Source organism: Muscardinus avellanarius (assembly GCF_963383645.1).
Source record: "Muscardinus avellanarius genome assembly, chromosome: X".
In the NCBI taxonomy this organism is placed as follows: Eukaryota; Metazoa; Chordata; class Mammalia; order Rodentia; family Gliridae; genus Muscardinus; species Muscardinus avellanarius.
In genome coordinates, this window is record NC_137792.1 from 43,809,296 (window position 1) to 43,828,540 (window position 19,245).

The following is a 19,245-nucleotide window of genomic DNA, read 5'->3' on the forward strand; positions in this document are numbered from 1 at the left end:
TTTCAAAATAAAGAATAAAAAATGGGGATGGGGTATAGATTGGAGGTATAATGACCCTGGGATCCATCCCTGGTATCACAAATAAATAAATAAATAAATAAGGCTGGGCATGGTGCATGCTTTTAACCCCAGCATTCAGGAGGTGGAGACAGGAGGAACACGGTTTGCAGCCAGCCTCAGCTACTTATGGAGGCCCTTTGCAACTCAGTGAGACCCTGTTTCAAAAAATAAAAAAATAATAAAATAGGACTGGGGGTGTAGCTCAGAGGTAGAATGCCCCTTGGTTCCATCCCTAGTACCACAAAAAATAAAATAAAAAAATAAGATAGGGCTGGGGTGTAGCTCAGAGGTGGGCTGCCTCTGGGGGATTCAATCCCCAGTAATTCCCCACACAGTGTCAAATGGTGATCTCCAGGTAGTGACTGCCATCCATTAGGATGCTGTGACTGTTTTGAAATGTCTTCAGGAGACATATGTATGAAGTTCTGTTGCAGATGCACTGGACCCTGTGGTAGTAAAGAACTGTATGATCTCTAGTGACAGTAGTCTTCATATAGTCCCCTCCCTTTGAGTTGAGCTTGAACCTGGGCATATGACTAGATATCACACCCATCATGTTATTATTTTTATGGAAAACAGGATGCTGCAGATGTAATCATGATCATAGGTCAGCTTCCCTTTAAATAGAAATAATATTGGTGGTGGGCCAGACCTAATCAGGTGGGGCACTGAGAAGGGCATATTTCCTGATGGAGAGAGACAGGTGTTTAGATCATAAAGGAATATTAGCAGGGGCAACATGGCAATGGCATATAGGTGGTTTCTAGGAGAGAAGTACCAAGATTTCTTTCCCAGAACCTCCAGGAAGTAAGATAGCAAGTGAAACTCCAGCCTACCCTGTGTATCCCTAGGGAAGCCAGTTACACTGTGGAGTAACTTCTGAACTACAGGCTTTGGAGCTGGTAAATGAGTGCTTGGTTCAGTTACTAAGAGTGGTAGTGTGTTCCGCACCAATGAAAAACAATGTAGACTTTGGTCCCTGGATGTGGGTGCTGCCACTGCAGAGACCAACAAATGAGTTAGTGAAGGCTGTAAGAGTTTTGCACGATACAGAAAGCCTAAGTTGCCTTGGAAAAGCCTTAACTGCCTTGGTCAGACTGTTTGTAGAAACCCGTCCTTTAAGGGCACTGCTGGTGAGGGCCCAGAAGTATGGAAGTATGTGTTCTAGTAAATTGGAGGAAGGGGGATGCCTGCTATGTAGTGGAAGAACGCTCAAAATTGTTGCCTGCAATCTGTGGAAAGATGACAATACAAATGACCAATCCACATATAAGGCTAAGGCAGGCACTTGCTTATCTGGGGGAATATAACGGAAAAACCCAGATTGCCTGTAGTAGACTTTTAGTGCAAGCCTAGAACTTATAAACCCTGCTGCTGGGGGGGTCTCTTGAGCAATAAAGAATATTTAGGGAAACCCTCAATGAACTTAAGAGAAAACCAAAATAAGTCTTAATAGGCTTTTAGTACATATCAGGCCTTGGAAGTTCTTTCTTTTTCTTTCTTTCTTTCTTTCTTTCTTTCTTTCTTTCTTTCTTTCTTTCTTTCTTTTTTTTTTTTTTTGATGGTACTGGGGTTGCTGGAAGCCCTTCTACCTCTGGGCTACACTCCCAGACCTATTTTATACTTTTTTTGGTGGTACTGGGGTTCTTGGAAGCCCTTCTACTTCTGGGCTACACTCCCAGACCTATTTTATATTTTTGAAACAGGGTCTCTTAAGCCAGCGTGGCTGGCTTCAAACCTGCGCGATCCTCCTGTCTCTGCCTCCCAAGCGCGGGGATGACAAGCGTGCCCATCAAGCCTGGCTAGGCCTTGGAGGTTTCTGAGGGTGACAGCACCAACAGACCTGAGTAACATGCTCCTGGTAACCATAGGAAGGAGAATGTGCATTATTCATTGGTAGGATGCCTAGCAGGATCCTGCAGGTATATGGACAACCAAACTTGAAAATGGGGAGCCTGCTTATACAGCGGAAGCTTCTAAGCAAAAAGTTGAAGGGGTAGCCTGGTTTCTTTCTCCTGCCTCAGTAGAATTTGAGAGGGGAATGAGAAAACTGTGGACGAATTCTAAAATTAAAGAAACCAGAACTTGATTTGAGGACTCCTCAGCCTACAGATGGCAGGAAATAGCTACAGGTGAGACTGAAGTGTGGTATAAGAGAAAGCAGAGGGTTTGGCTGTCCAACATTTTGCCAAAAGTTCAGAAATATCAAAACAGAGTGAAGGTGTGTCTGACTGATGTTTTTAACTATACCAACAGCCTCTGGAAAGCTTAAGGTTGCTGTCCCTCAGCCACCTCAGCAGGACCCAAAATAGAGAAGGGATTACCTTGACCAAATGTATGACTGGAGTTTTTTTTTTTTTTTTTTTTGCAGGTCTGGGGATGGAACCGCGGGACATTTGACCTCCGAGCCACACCCCCTACCCTATTTTTATTCTTTTATTTTGAAATAGGATCTCACTAAGTTGCAGAGGGCCTCACTAAGTAGCTGAGGCTGTCCGAGAACTGCGATCCTCCGGTTTCAGCCTCCCAAATGCTGGGATTACAAGTGTGCACCACCACGCCCAGCTTTTTTTCTTTTTTGGTGGTACTGGGGTTGGAACCCAGGGGCTTTTCTACCTCCTGGCTATACTTCCAGTCCTATTTTATACTTTATTTGGAAAGAAGGTCTCACTAAGTTGCTGAGAGCCTCACTAAGTAGCTGAGGCTGGCTTTGAACCTGTGCAATCCTGTCTCAGCCTCCCAAGCGTTGGGATTACAAGCATGTGCCACCATGCCCAGCTTGACTGGAGCTTTTAACAGAATGGATGGCAGTGAAATCCTCAGAAAGTCCTTCAAGGTTCTTGAGAAACTTGAAGCTGCAGATATAGTGCCAGCTTGATTTTAAAGCAACAGAGAGCAACATGTAGAAAGGTATCGGACCCCATCACTAGTTGATCCAGTAACTGAGTATAAACTGTTCATAGGATGGCTTATGTCCACACAGTTCCTGCCAAACATACAAACACAGACTACAAACAGGCAGTTGTCTCTCTCCTTTATATACCTGTTTATAGACTAGATCATGATTATTTCTACAATGGAAATATTCAGAAATACACCTTTTCACTTAATATATGACCATTTCCATGTCAATCTTTTACTTTGAATCACTCACCTGGTCACTTCCTCTTTCTGACTTTAGAAGCCCGGATTCCCAGCATACAAACATTCTTTTGAATCGGAGACCTTCTGCCCTCAGGATCCTGAGTCTGTTGTTCTTCCTTCCTTTTTCTGGGTTTTCTCCCTACCCTTAACCTCCCTCCCCATACCCGATTATGCCCTGCCTCTTTTTTCACCCTGGATATCTCCATCATTCCTGCTTTTCTTCAATTATCTTGGGTTAAACTCTGCACCCTTTTCTTATCAAAGTTCAAAATCACTGCTAACTGTGAACTTAATGGACAGAACTCCATTTCAGAGGCATTAAATGATTGATAGTATATTATTTTTACTATACTTTACTCTCAAAAAATCATCTAGAAGCTAGGCATGGTAGCGCATACTTGTGATCCCGGTACTTGGGAGACTGAAACAGGAGGATCACAGGTTTGTGGCCAGCCTCAGTTACTTAGTGAGACCCTCAGCAACTTAGTGAGACCCTGTTTCAAAGTAAAAAAAATACGAAAATAGGGCTGGGGATGTAGCTTGGAGGTAAAATGGCCCTGGGTTCAACCCCAAGTTTTTTTTTTTTTTTTCAGTACTGGGGTTGGAACCCAGGGGCATTCTACCTCCGAGCTACAGCCCCAGCCCTATTTTTTATTCTTTATTTCAAAACAGGGTCTCACTGAGTAGCAAAGGGCCTCACTAAGTAGCTGAGGTTGTCCGTGAACCCAGACCCTCCTGTCTCAGCCTCCCAAGTACTGGAATTACAAGCACGCACCACCACACCTGACTCAACCCCCAGTTTTGCAAAAGAAAAGAAAAGTCATCTAGTTTGCCCACTACCCTATTTTAATTCTCCAAATATGACACATAATTATTTTTCACAATTAAACATCATTCTGGGTGTTGGGGTGTAGCATGCAAGATGTACTGTTTTCCACCTTCCCCCACCAAAAAAAAGTCATTCTACATTAAAATTAAAGCAAACACTTTTTAATATTATTTGTTAAACAGTGTATAAGAGGCAATTGGAAAAATGGAAATCTCAGCCTAGGGGCTGTCAGGCCCCTTTAAGGTAGAGGGGGCCTGGAATCAAGGTCTAACAGCAAGAAATTACTAGGTGATGGAGTCATGGGGTGTGGAATCCTCAAGACAATGGTTACTGTCTTGAAGACCTTTGTAGACCTTAGAGATACTCATGCAGTGCAATAGGTGGATACTGGTTCTTTTGGGGGTCTGGGAGGATGCTTGTAGAGGGTCACACACAGAACAGGTGGTAAAGGAGAAGGAAGGGGCATCTCCCTATTTCGGCTCTTCTGGAGAGGTCAGGCTCAGGGCATTGATGTCAGGGAGCAAGTCATCATTAACATTACTAGCAAAACTAGGTGTGGCAACAGGACCCACACAACAAAACCCCCGGGAGGAGCAGCTCAGGAGAGAGCACCCAGAAAGGGAAGAGGAGTTTGAGGCAGAGGTTGTAGGAGATGAGAAATTCTCACTCTGGAAAAGAAACTCGCCAAGAGATAAAGATGGAGAAATTGTGTGAAGAGCAAGATCAGGCTGGGAAGCAAAACAAGGGCCTTGGGGGCCAGGTAAGTTTGAGCCGCCCTGGAAGGCAAGCCCTCTTGAGGAAAACCCAGGGGCAAAAGGGCTCTGAGAGACATGGCTCATGAGCCCAATGCCTGGCAAGGTGGCACTGCTTGGGAAGGAAGAGCCTGATCTAGCTTGGAGGCTCTGGAGGGCAGGTTCTAGTGGTTTGGCATGGCTTCTCAGAACAGAGATTGGCCCAGTAGTGCTGCTTTGGTGAGCAGGGTTTTGACAGAACACACTAGTACAGAGAGGAGGACCTGACCTGGGTGCAGGACTACAGAGAATATGCCCTGGCAGGGTGGCCTGACTGTAGAAGGCAGGGCCTTCTGGAGTTGCATGGCTTCTGAGGGCAGGATCTGAATATGATGTGCTACTGTGCAAAACAGGGTCTTGCCAGGGTTCAAAGCTATACAGTACAGAATCTGGCAAGGTGGCATGGCTTTGTTGAGCAAGGCCTGGCAGTTTGGCCTGGCCACCAGTGGTAGGACCTATCTTGACTGCTTGACTGTAGAGGGCAAGATCTGGTTGTCTGACCTGGCTCCGGAGGGCCGGGCCTGGTAGTGTGGCCTGGCTGTGGAAGGCAGGGCCTGGTAGTTTGGCCTGGTTGTGGAGTGTAAGGCCTTGTGGCCTGGCCTGTCTTCTGCGGATAGGGCCTGGTAGTGTGGCCTGACTGTGCAGGATAGGCCCTGGTAGTGTGGCCTGGCTGTGGAGAGCATGGCCTGATAATGCAGCCTGGCTGTGGAGGATAGGGCCTGGTAGTATGTCCTGGCAATGGAGGGCAGGCCCTGGTCGTGTGGCCTGGCTGTGGAGGGCATGGCCTGATAATGCAGCCTGGCTGTGGAAGATAGGGCCTGGTATTGTGTCCTGGCAATGGAGGGCAGGCCCTGGTAGTGTGAACTGGCTGTGGAGGGCAGGGCCTGATAATGCAGCCTGGCTGTGGAGGATAGGGCCTGGTAGTGTGGCCTGGCTATGGAAGGCAGGGCCTGTTGGTCTGGTCCGCCTGTGGAGGGCAGAGCCTCCCCTAAATGCTTGATTATGGAGAGCAGGGTCTGGTGGTTTGGCCTGTCTGTCCCTGGCAGGACCTACCTTGATTACTTGATTGTGGAGGGCAGGGTCTGGTGGTCTGGCCTGTCTGCGAAGGGCAGGGCTTAGTGCTGTGGCTTGGTTGGAGAAGGCAGGGCCTACAACTATTTGACTATGGAAATCAGCGCTTGGTTGTCTGGCCTGGCTACAGAGGGCAGGGCTTTCCCTAACAGCTTGACTGTGGAGGTCAGGGCCTTTCATGAAGGCTCGACTATGGCGAATAGGACTTGGTGGTCTGGCCTGGCTGTGAAGGGAAGAGCTGACTTCGACTGCTTGACTGCAGAGAGCAGGGCTTAGTAGTATGGCCTGGCTGTGTGGGGCAGGGCCTGGTGGTATGACCCCACTATAGGGGTCAGGGCCTGGAGGTATGGCCTCGCTATAGAGGTCAGGGCCTGATGGTGTGGCCTGGCTGTGGAAGTCAGGGCTTGGTGGTCTGGCCTTGCTGCGAAGGGCAGGGTTTACACTAACTGCTTGACTATGGAGAGCAGAGCCTTCACTGAAAGCTGGAGAGTGGAAGGCAGGGCTTGGTGGCCTGGTCTGCCTGCAGGAGGCAGGGCTTGATGATCTGGCCTGGCTGTGGAGGACAGAGTCTACCTTGACTGTTTGACTGTAGAAGGCAAGACTTGGTGGTGTGGACTGAAAGCGGGGGGCAAGGCCTGGCCGTTTGGCCTGGCTGCGGAGGGCAGGGCCTGGTGCTCTGGCCTGGTCGCGGAGGGCAGAGCCTACCTTGACTGTTAGACTAGAGGAGGCAGGGCTTGTTAGTTTGGCCTGGAATCGGGGGGGAAGGCTTAGCAGCCGTCTAGCCTGCTTGCGAAGGGCAGGGCCTGGTGGTCTGGCCTTCTTGCAGAGGGAAGGGTCCACCCTATCTGCTTGACTATGGAGAACAGGGCCTTCCCTGACCGCTTGACTGCGGAATGCAGGGTCTGGTGACCTGGTCTGGCTTTGGGGGGCAGGGCTTAGTGATCTGGCCTGGCTGCAGAGGACAGAGTCTACCTTGACCGTATGACCGCAGAAGGCAGGGCTTGATGGTGTGACCTGGAAGCGGGGGGCAAGGCCTGGTCGTCTGCCCTGGCTGCGGAAGGCAGGGCGTGGCCGTCTGGCCTGGCTGTGAAGTGCAGTCTCTTCTCTTAAGGCTTGACTGCAGAGATCAGGACATACTCTGATGGCTTCTTCGCAGAGAGCAGGAGGGCCTGGTGGTCTGGCCTGGCTGTGGAGGTCTTCGGAGTCTGGTGGTCTGGTTTGGCTGCAGAGGGCAGGACATTCTCTGACAGCTTGACTGTGGAGTACAGGGTCTGGTGGTCTGGTCTGACCTCCAAGGGCTGGATCTGGCAGTTTAGCTTGACTGTGGTGGTCAGGGTCTGCCTTGACTGCTTGACCACGTAGGGTTGGCTCAGGGCCGGGTGCATGACCTTGGGATCGGTGATGGCGGCGGCGGCGGCTGTGCTGAGACCTCGGAAAAGATGGCGGCGGCTGAGGCGCGGACGGCTGAGGCGCGGACGGCTGAGGCGCGGACGGCTGAGGCGCGGACGGCTGAGGCGCGGACGGCTGAGGCGCGGACGGCTGAGGCGCGGACGGCTGAGGCGCGGACGGCTGAGGCGCGGACGGCTGAGGCGCGGACGGCTGAGGCGCGGGAGACCCAGGAAGTGGGTTGTGCTCTGGAGGCATTGCAGGCTGGCTGGCCTGGCAGCGGCCGGGTTGCTCCCTGTGCCGGCTGCTTCTGGGGCTGCTAATCTCGGCCCCGGGTTGGTCCCTGGAGGGTCCCGCATGTCTAAGATCTAAGCGAGGGCCTCGGCGGCTCTGCCGATTCGCACGCCGCGTGGCCTGAGCGTTTGGCATGGAGGTCGGCGCCGGGTCTCGGCTGGCCAAGGACTAGATCGCGGAGGTGGCAGAATCTGCCGCGTTACTTCGCTCGGTGGCGTTGGTATCTCACGAGGCTGTGAGGAGGAAAGTAACGAGTTTGGGATTGTGGGTCCCTCCGGCATCGCCAGGGGCTACGGCGGCCTCATTCCCCCACCTTCCCTGTACCTTACTCTGCTAGCGCTTCTGCTCCTTCTCCTGGGCTGCCTGGACAGCTATAATAGCCAGCTCCCGCTCCAAGCTGGAACCGCGTGGCTGCTCGTGGCTCCTCAGGGCTAGAGAAGGCAGCATAGATGGGGGATGGGTGGAGCCAGATGAATCTCCGCCTCTGATTGGTGGGTAGGCTATCACGTGTTACTCCATTTCCCTGAACTGGCGGGGCTCAAGCCAGAGCGCAAAGAACCGGTAGATAGAAGGAGCGGGTGGAATCTGTACTTGTGATTGGCCAGCTGGACCCCAGGTGACACTTTCATAGTCCTTGAGGGGGAGCCAAGCCACCCGACACAGAGCTGTCTGGCGGCTGTCTGGCGGCTGTCTGGCTTCCACTGGATGTACCCCATTCCTCCCTCCCCTTTCTGGTCTAAACTCTTGGGTAGTTTGCCCCCTCTGGTTTCTGCCCTCCCAGGCCAATAGCCTGAATTTCTTTCTTCTTCTCTTTGGTACTGGAGATTGAACCCAAGGAGGGGGTCTGCCTCTGAGCCCCCCCCCCCCAGCCCTATTTTAATTTTGAAACACTGTTGCAAAGTTGCGAGACTCCCTGCGAACTTGCAATCCTCCTGTTTTAGTCTCCCAAGTACTGGGATTGCAGGCATGTGCCACCACATCTGGCTAATAGTTTAAATTTCTCTAGCCCCGACCATAAGAGAATGTATTTCAGGGGAGGAGGCTGTAATGGAAAGACACTATATGAATCATTGGAGCCACCCTGAAACAGCACCAATCAGGTATCTCAACCCCAAGTAATTCTTCAAAGGATATACCACCCTGGCCCATAGGCAGTATTCCTTTGCCCTGGAATATAACTCCCATGGTGAACTTTCTGTGAGTTCCTCCAGACATCTAGATGACCCCACGCAGGAGCTGGTGGATTTTAAGGTTGATGAGAGGCCTGAAGGCAAAAGGGAAGGGATCTACATCTGTCTCAACTGGGAATGTACAGCCTAAAGAGTGCTACCTCTTAGGTCCCAAACAGTGGGAAGCAGGCATTGCTCTACTGAGTCACTCCCATTTATAAAGCAAGTTAGCCATGAGTTACTCCATTTGGACTACAAGTGTCTCATTTGTAAAAGTAGCCACTATAAGCCGGGCGTGGTGGCACGTGCTTGTAATCCCAGCATTCGGGAGGCTGAGACAGGAGGATCATGATTCACAGCCAGCCTAGGCTACTTAGCAAAGTCTTTTGCAACTCAGTGAGACCCTGTTTCAAAATAAAAAATAAAAAATAGGGCTGAGGGTGTAGCTCGGAGGTACAGTGCCCCTGGGTTCCCTCCCTAGTACTGCAAAAAAAAAGTAACCACTATGTGCTTGGCATAACCATAAGTCTCAAATCAATAAATATTTGTGCTAATTTATCAAACTTCCTAAGGAGTACCTGGACACATGGACATGCCAAATAATATTAGGAATGCCAGGCAGAGGCATCAACTTCATCAAACACATACCCCTCCCCTGAGACAAATAAAAGGAGGAGGACCCCAAGACTGGGCATAATGGCACTCCATCTACTGGTAACTAGTGCATCATGACCCTTGCCCAGGAAAATGGCCACAGTAATGAATCTCTAATTCTCTGTCCTGGGTTTCAGCTGGGTATGGGTTCCTCTTGCCTATGATGGCAATGCATGGCCCACTTCAAGCTGACACCAAGCTTATTCTTCAAACTGACAGTCTGGAACCTCAGCAACTTAATGCGATTTTTAAAAAAAGGACTAAGGGTATAGTTTGGAGGTAAAATGCCCCTGGGTAAAATACTCAGTCACAAAAACAAAAACAAAAGCAAATAAGTAAACAACAACAACAACAACAAAACTCTTGACACTCTGAAACTGGCTTAGGAACCCTGGCCTAAACAACTCTGTGGGACTGATTTCTTAAAACTGTGATTTGACCACTGATGGTGAATCTGATTATATTCACTCAGCCTTTGCTCTTGGCAAAACCTGATCCCCTGTGGCCGCCTTTACCCATTTGTAGCTTTTCTCTAACCTCTGTATATAATTGTGTGAAGTACAATGAGTGTGTAAAAACTTAATGTTATAGATATTAGAAATTACAAATGGATTAGAAGACTAGTCTCTAGTTTCTGTTAAATATACTGTAATGCAGCCAGGTGTGGTGGTGCACACTTGTAATCCCAGCATTTGGGAGGCTGACACAGGAGGATCATGGTTCGCGGCCAGCCTCAGCTACTACTTAGTGAGGCCCTTTGCAACTCAATAAGACCCTATTTCAAAATAAAGAATAAAAATAAGGCAGGTGTATAGCTCAAAGGTAGAATGACCCTGGGTTCCATCCCTAGTACCGCAAAAACATATTTCTATATCTATATTTATATTTATATCTATATACATACTACAATGAACACACTTGGAGATTCCTATTTGGACAAGCATTTTGAGTCATTATTACAAATTGTCTGCTTTTCGCATTACCAAAACCAGAAAAGACAAACCTAGGAAAGCTAGCACCTAAGTTCTCACATGTACAGAGGCAAATATTGGATACACCGAGTTATATCTAGGTAGAATGGCCATGGGTACACATGTTATAGTGTTGTTTGATGAAAATGGAACTTCTAGGTATACATACTGTGTCGTAACCAGCCCTTTAGGATCAAAACCCACTCTTTCGGTGTCTGTGAGTAAATTTCTGCCTGGCCCCTTTAACTGCAGAAGATTCCATTTGTAGAAGAAGCTTACATTACTCAGGAGGTTGAGGGGTGTGCTGAGGGCGAAGGGGCATGGTCCCAGGTTTGAGGACAGCCTCAGAAAACGTAGCAAGACCCTCAGCAACGTAGCGAGACCCTGTTTCCAAATAAAACATAAGATCGGACTGGGGGTGCAGCTTGGAGGAAGAATGGCCCTGGGTTCAACCCCTAGTACCACACGTTCCATCCACACTGTGGAATACAGGGTGGAAACAGAGGTTGGTTGGCCCGGGCTGTGCAACTTTCTGGGGGCGGGAAAGAGGAATCCACCTTTAGGCTGCTTCGAGGTGCACTCCCAGCTCCTAGAGGCCTCTTGGAGTTCCTCACCACGTTCTGCCTCGATATCCCCCCCCCCGTGTCCCCTCCCCACAGACACATACTTCTGATCTCTCAGGGTCAGCCCAGGCTATATTTAGGACCTCACCTGATTAGGTGTGGCCCACCCAGGATAACCCCCTTCCTAGAAGGTCCACGCGCCACCGCACTCTTAGCACCTGAAATCAGCACTCATTTACCAGCTGACAGTCCTGTTGGGCAGAAGTTAGAGCACAGCATTGTTGAGGTGGTGTTTGACCTGACGTGTTTCGTCCTGGAGGCTCTGAAAAAGAAGTCCTTCTGGAGTTGTGTTTACAGCTGCATTCAGTTCCCTACAGCCAGGAGACTGAGCCCCCCACCCCACACCCAATCTGCCCAATCTCTTGGGGGCTGTAAACTGGATTGGCACACTCCTGGAGGCTACCTGTCGGTCCTTGCCACGTGGCCCCTGTAAATATTCTCTCATGATCTAAAGCAATCTCTCTCCTTCCCTCCCTCCCTCCCTCCCCCCCTATCTGTACCTGTCTTCCAGCCAAGAATTTAAGGCCTTCTCAGTGCCCCTCCTGATTAGGTCTGACCCACCATGGATAATCTGTCTTAAGGGAAGCTGACCTGTGATCATAATTACATGCGCAGCATCCCGTTTGCCATAAAAGTAATACCACCTTGGGGGGAGGGGCATCTAATCACATGGGTAGCTTCAAGCTCAAGTCAAACGGAGTGGACTACACAAAGACCACGGTCACTGGGGACCATCATACGGTTCTGGCTACCACATGACCCAGAGCACCTGCAACAGAACTGCAGACAGAACGTGTCCCCTGAAGACTTTTCAAAACAGGCAACAGTGCCCTTGTGGATGGCAGTGACTACCTGGAATTATTGTTTCATCAGATTCAGTATTTCTACTCGGCAGAAGAGTTTTCCTGTAAAGTAGGTTATATGAATCCCAAGCCTTTTTGTTCACAGGAGTCTCAGATAAGGGACTGTGCAAATATACACTAAAGAGTACACCTGCCCGCCGAAGCCAGATCAAGTAGCAACAAATTAAGACGAAAAAAGAGTGTTTCACGAAGACAGATTGAACTGCTGGAGTTATTTCCCCCAGCGTGTTGAGGGAGCTGACTTTTTTACTTCAGCCCAGTGAAAGGACGGCCCATAGCAACACTATTAAAGTAGGGCTGGGTGTGGTTGAGCTGGATAGCAGGTTCCAGCTTGATACGTGGTCACTTAGCAAGACAGGGTTTCAAAATAAAAAAGGCTTCAGGCAGAGATCCGAGGTGGAATGCCCCAGGGTAAAATGCCCATAACCACATAAATTATTAAAATCGTCTCTAATATCGCTCCATCTATTCTTAAAAAAACAAACACTTGCCGGGCGTGGTGGCGCACGCTTGTAATCCCCACGCTTGGGAGGCGGAGACAGGAGGATCGCGCAGGTTCCAAGCCAGCCGTGCACGATGGCTTAGGAGACCCCGTCTCCAAATAAAAAGTATACAAAAGAATAGGTCTGGAAGTGTAGCCCAGAGGTAGAAGGGCTTCCGGGAACCCCAGTACCACCAAAAAGCAAATTAAAACAAAACAAAACAAAACACCATGACACTGTAAGTTTTCTATATATATAGCTGATGTTGTAAACTCAAACATGGATTGAAAAGTAAATCTATGTTCCTAAGCGCAAATGATGAAAATGTGTGTGAGCATGCAAAGGCCCTTATACACATGTCCCTGGGTTTGCTCGTGGGCATTTGTACGGCAGGAACTGACTTTGACAAGGATCAGTGCCCGAATTCAGACAAACTTCGCTAAATAAATGTGGGACGGTTATAGCCTCCTTTCAAGCATCCAAATAGGTTGGAGAAGGTTCAAGCCTCTGAGGCTTCTAGAAAGAACAGGTTTTAATGTGTTCACCTCTGCTCCTACTGTCCTCGGGAACTTTGCTTCCCATGACTGGCTGAAGACTATTACACCATCTTCTGAGAAAGAAGCTGCTCTCCACAAATGCGCACTGTAGGAGAGGCAGAGGGCTTTGTGGGAATGAACAGGGAAGCTGGTGTCACACAGAGGCTGGGGGGGGGGGAGATCCCACACCCACCCTCCACGCATTTAGGGAGCAACTTCTAGAGCGCGCCCCTCCCACCCCTCCTTTGCTTTTGGGTGTGGATTCACCCTCCGGGAACTGGCCTTACACTTGTTGTATTTCCCTGAGATTCGGCCATTCTGCAGGGGGGGGGGTACTTTCCCCTTGGCGCCTCTGACAATTAGTATGCAAACCTGCCGTGATCTTGGGCGATATGGATGTGTGCATATCGATGAACCCCTCGTGACAGGTGTGGTGTCAACAAGGAGATGTAACACCTCTTGTGGTAAGCACCACGTGCACTTTGGAGCCTTTGCACTTTGGTCTCCAAATTGCACCCGGGACTCGGGTCCCCAGACGGTGACCACATGTGCGGTATTACCTCACGTCAGGTGATGTTCAAAGCGAAACATTCCCGCAGTAGGGTTCATAGGAAACACAGAGCCCTGGATTCTAACCCCCGCCCCGATCGCCCGCCCGCCCTCACCCTCTTCTCCTCCATCCATCCCGAAGGAAGACAGCGCCTTTCAACATTTGTGAGCTTAGACCGCTTGGTACTCGGCGGCGGCGGCGGCGTAGTGTTCGCCAGCCATCCAGCCATCTGTGTAGGCCGACTTGGGGAAACCGTGATTCAAGCCACAGGTGGCCTCTCTGGGCCCTCTCCAGCTTGCAGAGAGGTGAGAGGCGAGCAGTCCCCGCCTCCCGACAAGAAAAGGCAGGGGAAACGGCATGGGTGTACTGCTTGGATCCATCGGAGAGCTGAGGCGGGGCGACAGGGCACCCGCACCAACCAGCACCCATGGGTGCTGAGGGGCGGCCGTCTCTGGAGGGTCGGAGCTGAGACGTCCACGCTTGGACCACAGGCCCTGTCACTCATCCACCGCTGGGAACACGCCTGCCTGCAGGTAAGAAGGAGAACTGCTGGAGGCTGAACCTGAATGCGGGGGTGTGTTGGGGGTCTCGGGGGCCAGAGTGGGGTGGGGTAAGACCCTTGGTGGGGGGGAGCCTCGGTGGGACCCCTGCTCAGGGGCTTCAGCTCAAGTCCCACGTTTTCACGGGGATGTTGGGACAAAGACTTCCTAGGATTCCAGAATGGCAGGGATAGAGGAGGAGGCTTCGCAGTCCTAGACCCCAGATCTCTCTCTCAGACAGAGGTTTTCCTCTCAGTGGAATCAAGGTTGCCTGGGCCTTATCCTAGCTGCAAGAAGGGCTGCCCCTGCCCACAGCCTCTAGCCTTCCTGCTTCCCCTCAGCAGAAATAATCAGGAGGGCTCTGGTCTCTAATGGTGTAACACGAAACAGAGCAACCAGGGAAGGACAGGGGAGCCAAGGAGCAGGAGGAAGAAGAGGAGGAGGAGGAGGAGGAGGAGGAGGAGGAGGAGGAGATTGTCCACCACCAAGGGTCCCTCATCAGAGAGAGAGAGAGAGAGAGAGAGAGAGAGAGAGAGAGAGAGAGAGAGAGAGAGAAATACTTGTGAAAGCTGCAGAACAGAGGCACATAGCCACCTGTAATCGGAGAGTCGCTCTTAAGGCTGTGAGAGTCTCCCCTCCGCCGACACACCTTACCTCCGCCACACCTTACCTCCGCACCAAGCAGGTTTCAGGAAAGTTAGAGTGGGCCTTAGCCCCAAGGACTGCAGGGAAACAAAGGGGAACCCACTGAAGAGGAGGGGTTTGGGCAGACCAAACTCAAGAGGGCGGCGGGGAGGGAGGGACAGAGCGGGGGCTAAGAGAACAATTGGAAGAAGCCTCTGGCACAGATAGCTACAGCAACCTCCAGCCCATCCCGCCCCTAGTATATCATGCAGCTACTCTACAGCATATAGCAATATAGTCTGCATCTTTCAGTATCATGGCTATAGCAGCCCAGTACCCCAGCGACATGAACATAAGTATTCACAGTAAGTCGCCATTCCCTCAGGCCCTACTCCCCAAGAGGACAAATCTTCCTTGGACATCAAGAGAAAAACAAAAACAAACCGAAACAAGAATCAGGTAAGAGCCAGGCGGGTCGGTGCACTCCTGTGATCCCAGTACCAGGGAGGCAGAGACAGGAGGACGGGGGACTCGAAACCGGCCTCAGCAAATTCAGGAGGCTCTCTAATAGCAAGGTAGCAAGACACTGCTCCCCAAAGCACACTACGACAGGACTGGGAGTTGAGCTCCGAGTTAGAATGTCCCTGGGTTTCACGTCTAGCACCACACACGGAAATAAAACAGGACGGTTTCCGGGCGTGGCGGGGCACACGCTTGTAATCCCAGTGCTTGGGAGGCTGAGACAGGACGATCAGCAGGGCTGGGGGCATAGATCGGCGGTAGAATGCCCCTGTGGCCAGGTTCCATCCGCAGTACTGCCAAAAACAGAAGAAATAATAATAATAATAATAATAATAATAATAATAGCAGCAATGATAATAAATCGAGTAATGATAGAGAATGAGGATATAAAGGGAGGCTCAGATATAGCAGAGGTATTAAAGTGGTCACCAGGGGAAATTATTTTTTTAAATACAAAACACCAGTAATTTGCTAAGGGCTTTAGTGGTGAAACATACCACAGGCAGGAAAAGAAGAGCGATGGGAAGAGAGAGATGAAATTTTGAGAAAGAAGTGAAAGGAAATAGGAGAAGACAAATACGACACAAAGCAAATAAAGTGTGTCTGTGAGCGGCCCACAGGTACCCTAGTAACAGAAACACACGCGTGCATGCAGGCACACACAAACACACACACAAAAGCTGGCATGGAAGCACACTCTAGTAGTCCCGCTTCTTGGGAGGCTGAGACAGAAGGACTTTGGGTTGGAGGCCATCCTGGGCACCTTAGCAGCAAGATTCAACAACACAGGAAGACTCTTTTGCAAAACGAAAAGGGCCAGAGGTCTGGCTCAGAGGTAGAATGCCAGAGAGAGAGAGAGAGAGAGAGAGAGAGAGAGAGAGAGAGAGAGATAGATTGGAGGCAGACAGACAGGCAGGCAGAACAGACAGGCACAAGACAGACACAGACAGACAGGAAGAACGATAGGAAGACTGAACAAGAGTCAAATGAAAGTACAGGACGCCGTCTGTGTGTCTGCACCTCACGTGGTTTAAAGGCTGATCAAATAATGTCAGGATGACAGCGCATCTTGTGAGGAGAGCAGGGAGTGAGTCACGCGAATGGCAGAAACAGAGTGTGGGGACTGTCGCAGCATCGGGCACCTGCACTGCCCAGGAAGCAGGACAGCAGGGTGGCGTGCGGGGTGGTGGAATTAGCGCGGTCAACACGTATGCTGGAAAGTCCGTGGAAACCGCAGGCAACAATTTCCAGAGCGGAGACACGGATGCACAAAGGGAGAGCTACACGCTATGTACTGAGTGCAGTTACTACCAGAAGGGTCAGGGCAAGAGGGACACAGAGAAACAAAGAGGAATAACGCACCAGGGAGAGAACCCAGGAGCAGCTGCGAATGTGGTGAGGGACTGGAAGCCGATGACGCCAATCATCGCTTGAAGTGGAGGGGGTGCTCTAATAACTCCCATTAAGGACCAGTGATCTGCACAGCGGCTTACAGAAGCCAGCTCCACACGGGGCGGGTCGCGCAGGAAAAGCACCTTCAACACGGGCACCTGGGGAGCTGTGAAGGGAGCGGATTGAGCAGAGGCTCACATGGCTCCTGGAGAGGCTGGGAGAGGCGCTGGGGCACCTGTCCCAGTTTCAGGCACAGAAGCTGGCTAGCGGTGGTGCCGGGAAAATGACAGGGGCTTCCAAAAGAGGCATCGGGCAGGGCTCAAAAGGGAGGGGGTCTCCCCACCGAGGGGACAGAATAGCCCTGAACGAACGTGCGTCCGTCCCTAGCAACACAGTGTGGACATTCGAGAGGCAAAACCTGCGAGCCGTACAAGGACACATCCGCCAGCACTCGCCCCTCTGGCCCCACGGGTAAATGAAGCAGGCAAGGAGAAATTGTGGCGTGCCCTTGCCGTGGAAGGGATCCTCTCTCTCTGTCCCGCGACGAGGGTGGGCGGCACAGCCTCTCGGGGTCCACGCAGAGCATTCGCAGAGGCAGAACACGTTCCCGGACGGAAGCCACACCTTCACAGCTAGAAAGAAACAGAAATCACACGAGTAGAAGTCTTGGGACCCAGGTTTCAAGGCAGCATGAGGGAGGTCAGGGCTCAGATGCCAGAACGCAGGACGCCACAAAAGAACCTAAGCGAAGGACAAAATACGCAAAAAAAAAAAAAACTCCCGGAGGGGCGTGAGTAAGGCGAAAGGCAACGAAGCTGCCTTAAACGACGTGCGCTGGGCATTATTTCCCGTGAGCTTACCCGCTGCCCACGTGAACGGAGCAATACCTTGGCAGATACGTACAGGCATTCCACAGCTACTGACTGGACGGGGCGGGCAGGAGGAGGGAAGGCAGGATTCTCACCGCTGGAGGAAGGTACAGGAAATAAAGTCGCAGACACATTCAATGATCTATCTATCCATGCTTCTTACACGGAGGAGAAATGGAGAAATGGGCCTGGATCCGTGTTAAGCTTCTTATACACGGCGACGATAGCCTAATAACAATAATAACAATAATCAATGCATCTGAGTGGGTCGGCCTGCATGCGCACGCACAGTCACACACACACACACACACACACACACACACACACACAGCCCTCATCCTTCTTTTCAGCCCAGAGAGGCTAGGCAGCACTAGACCCCCGTGAGAACCAGGACACCCAAGGCTCAGGTATGGGTGTCCTGCGCCGCTTTCCACGGAAAAGCCATAGAGCCGGGTGGAGACCCGGCTGATTGGGAGGAACTGGGCCGTCTGCCTAGAGCCACGTAGGGAGGAAATGTGCAAGAGAAGCCCCCACACCAGAGTACGCACAATGCAATCCCCCAAGGAAGGGAGCACCTCTCCCGGTGAGCGGGCTCCCGCAGCTGGCAATGTGGAGCCGAGAGAGAAATGAAAGGCGGGTTGGATCACAACACAAAGTGCAAAATAAACGTCCATCCCGGTGATATCAGGGTGGGAGAAATGTGGCGCCCGAATCAACAAGTTAATACAGGGAGGAGCATAGACCTGTCACGCAGAATACTCCCAAAGGAGCCGGGCGTGGTGGCACAGGCTTGTAATCCCAGTACTTGTAATCCCCACACTTGGGAGGCTGACACAGGAGGATTGCACAGGATTGAAGCCAGCCTCAACGACTTAGTGAGGCTCTCAGCAACTTGGTGAGACCCTGTTTCCTCATAAAATACCAAATAGGTCTGGGAGGATAGCCCGGAGGTAGAAAGCCCTTGGCTTCCATCCTCATCAAAACACACACACACACACACACACACACGCACACGCACACGCACACGCATTCTCCCAGAGCATTTCTGCAGGTGCTCTACCTCAAGAAAAGGATCCCTGTCTCCAAGCTAGTCTCACTCTGGCTTGACTTCGTGACCTCATCCCCTTGAGCACCGTGCACAAAGTGGAAGAAAAACCTGGTACTAGTCCTGCTGCTCCCCCTGGACTTCTTTCTTGAGGCACAGGTGCCTGAGGATAAACACAAGGTTAGAACCTCCCCCAACCCCTGCCCGGGAAGGGATATCTTACACCGCAGGGTACAAGGATGTCCCTCAGGAGTCCACAGCAGGTTCAGAGAGCAAGGTGGGGCCATAGTCCCAGCCAAGGTCACAGGGGTGGGGGTGGGGGGGTGCCAAAGGGCACACCGAGCAGACAAAATAGCTCTGCAGAGTGAAGGGCAGGCGCGGGTCTGCATGTGAAGGGTAGAGCAGGTGTCAGGCACCAGACAGAAAACACTGGGTGCTTTATGTTAGCTGGGTGTGGGGGTGGCCCTGGGCTGGAATCCCCAGCACCAGGAACTAACTGACCAAGTCATTAGTTCATTGACTGACAGCTTGGTTGAAAACAGGGCTCAGTGGGGATATGCCCCCAGGTTCTTTCCCTAGTATCACAAAGAAAACAAAATCCTTAACCAGAGCCCACACAATCCTCGCGTGGTGATTGGCTAGCATATGGAGTATAGGGGAAATGCCAATTCCCAGGAGGAAAGGCGAGCCAGCTGTGCCCACATAGAGGCGAGTGAGATGCAACAGGGACGGGACAAACGTTTCCAAGCCACCCTCACAGAAACCCATCCCTTGAGCAATGGCCAACAAGGGAGGAGCAGAGGATGAGAATGGCTGCAATGAGCAGGACTT

General features: G+C 51.1%; 1 protein-coding gene across 1 annotated transcript in view; it reads left to right on the top strand.

The window, feature by feature from the left end:
- GSPT2 (G1 to S phase transition 2) overlaps positions 1-19,245 on the top strand; it is a gene marked incomplete at both ends in the record, with an annotated part of 310,245 nt that overhangs the window by 235,694 nt on the left and 55,306 nt on the right. The gene's annotated exons all lie outside the window — the stretch shown is intronic.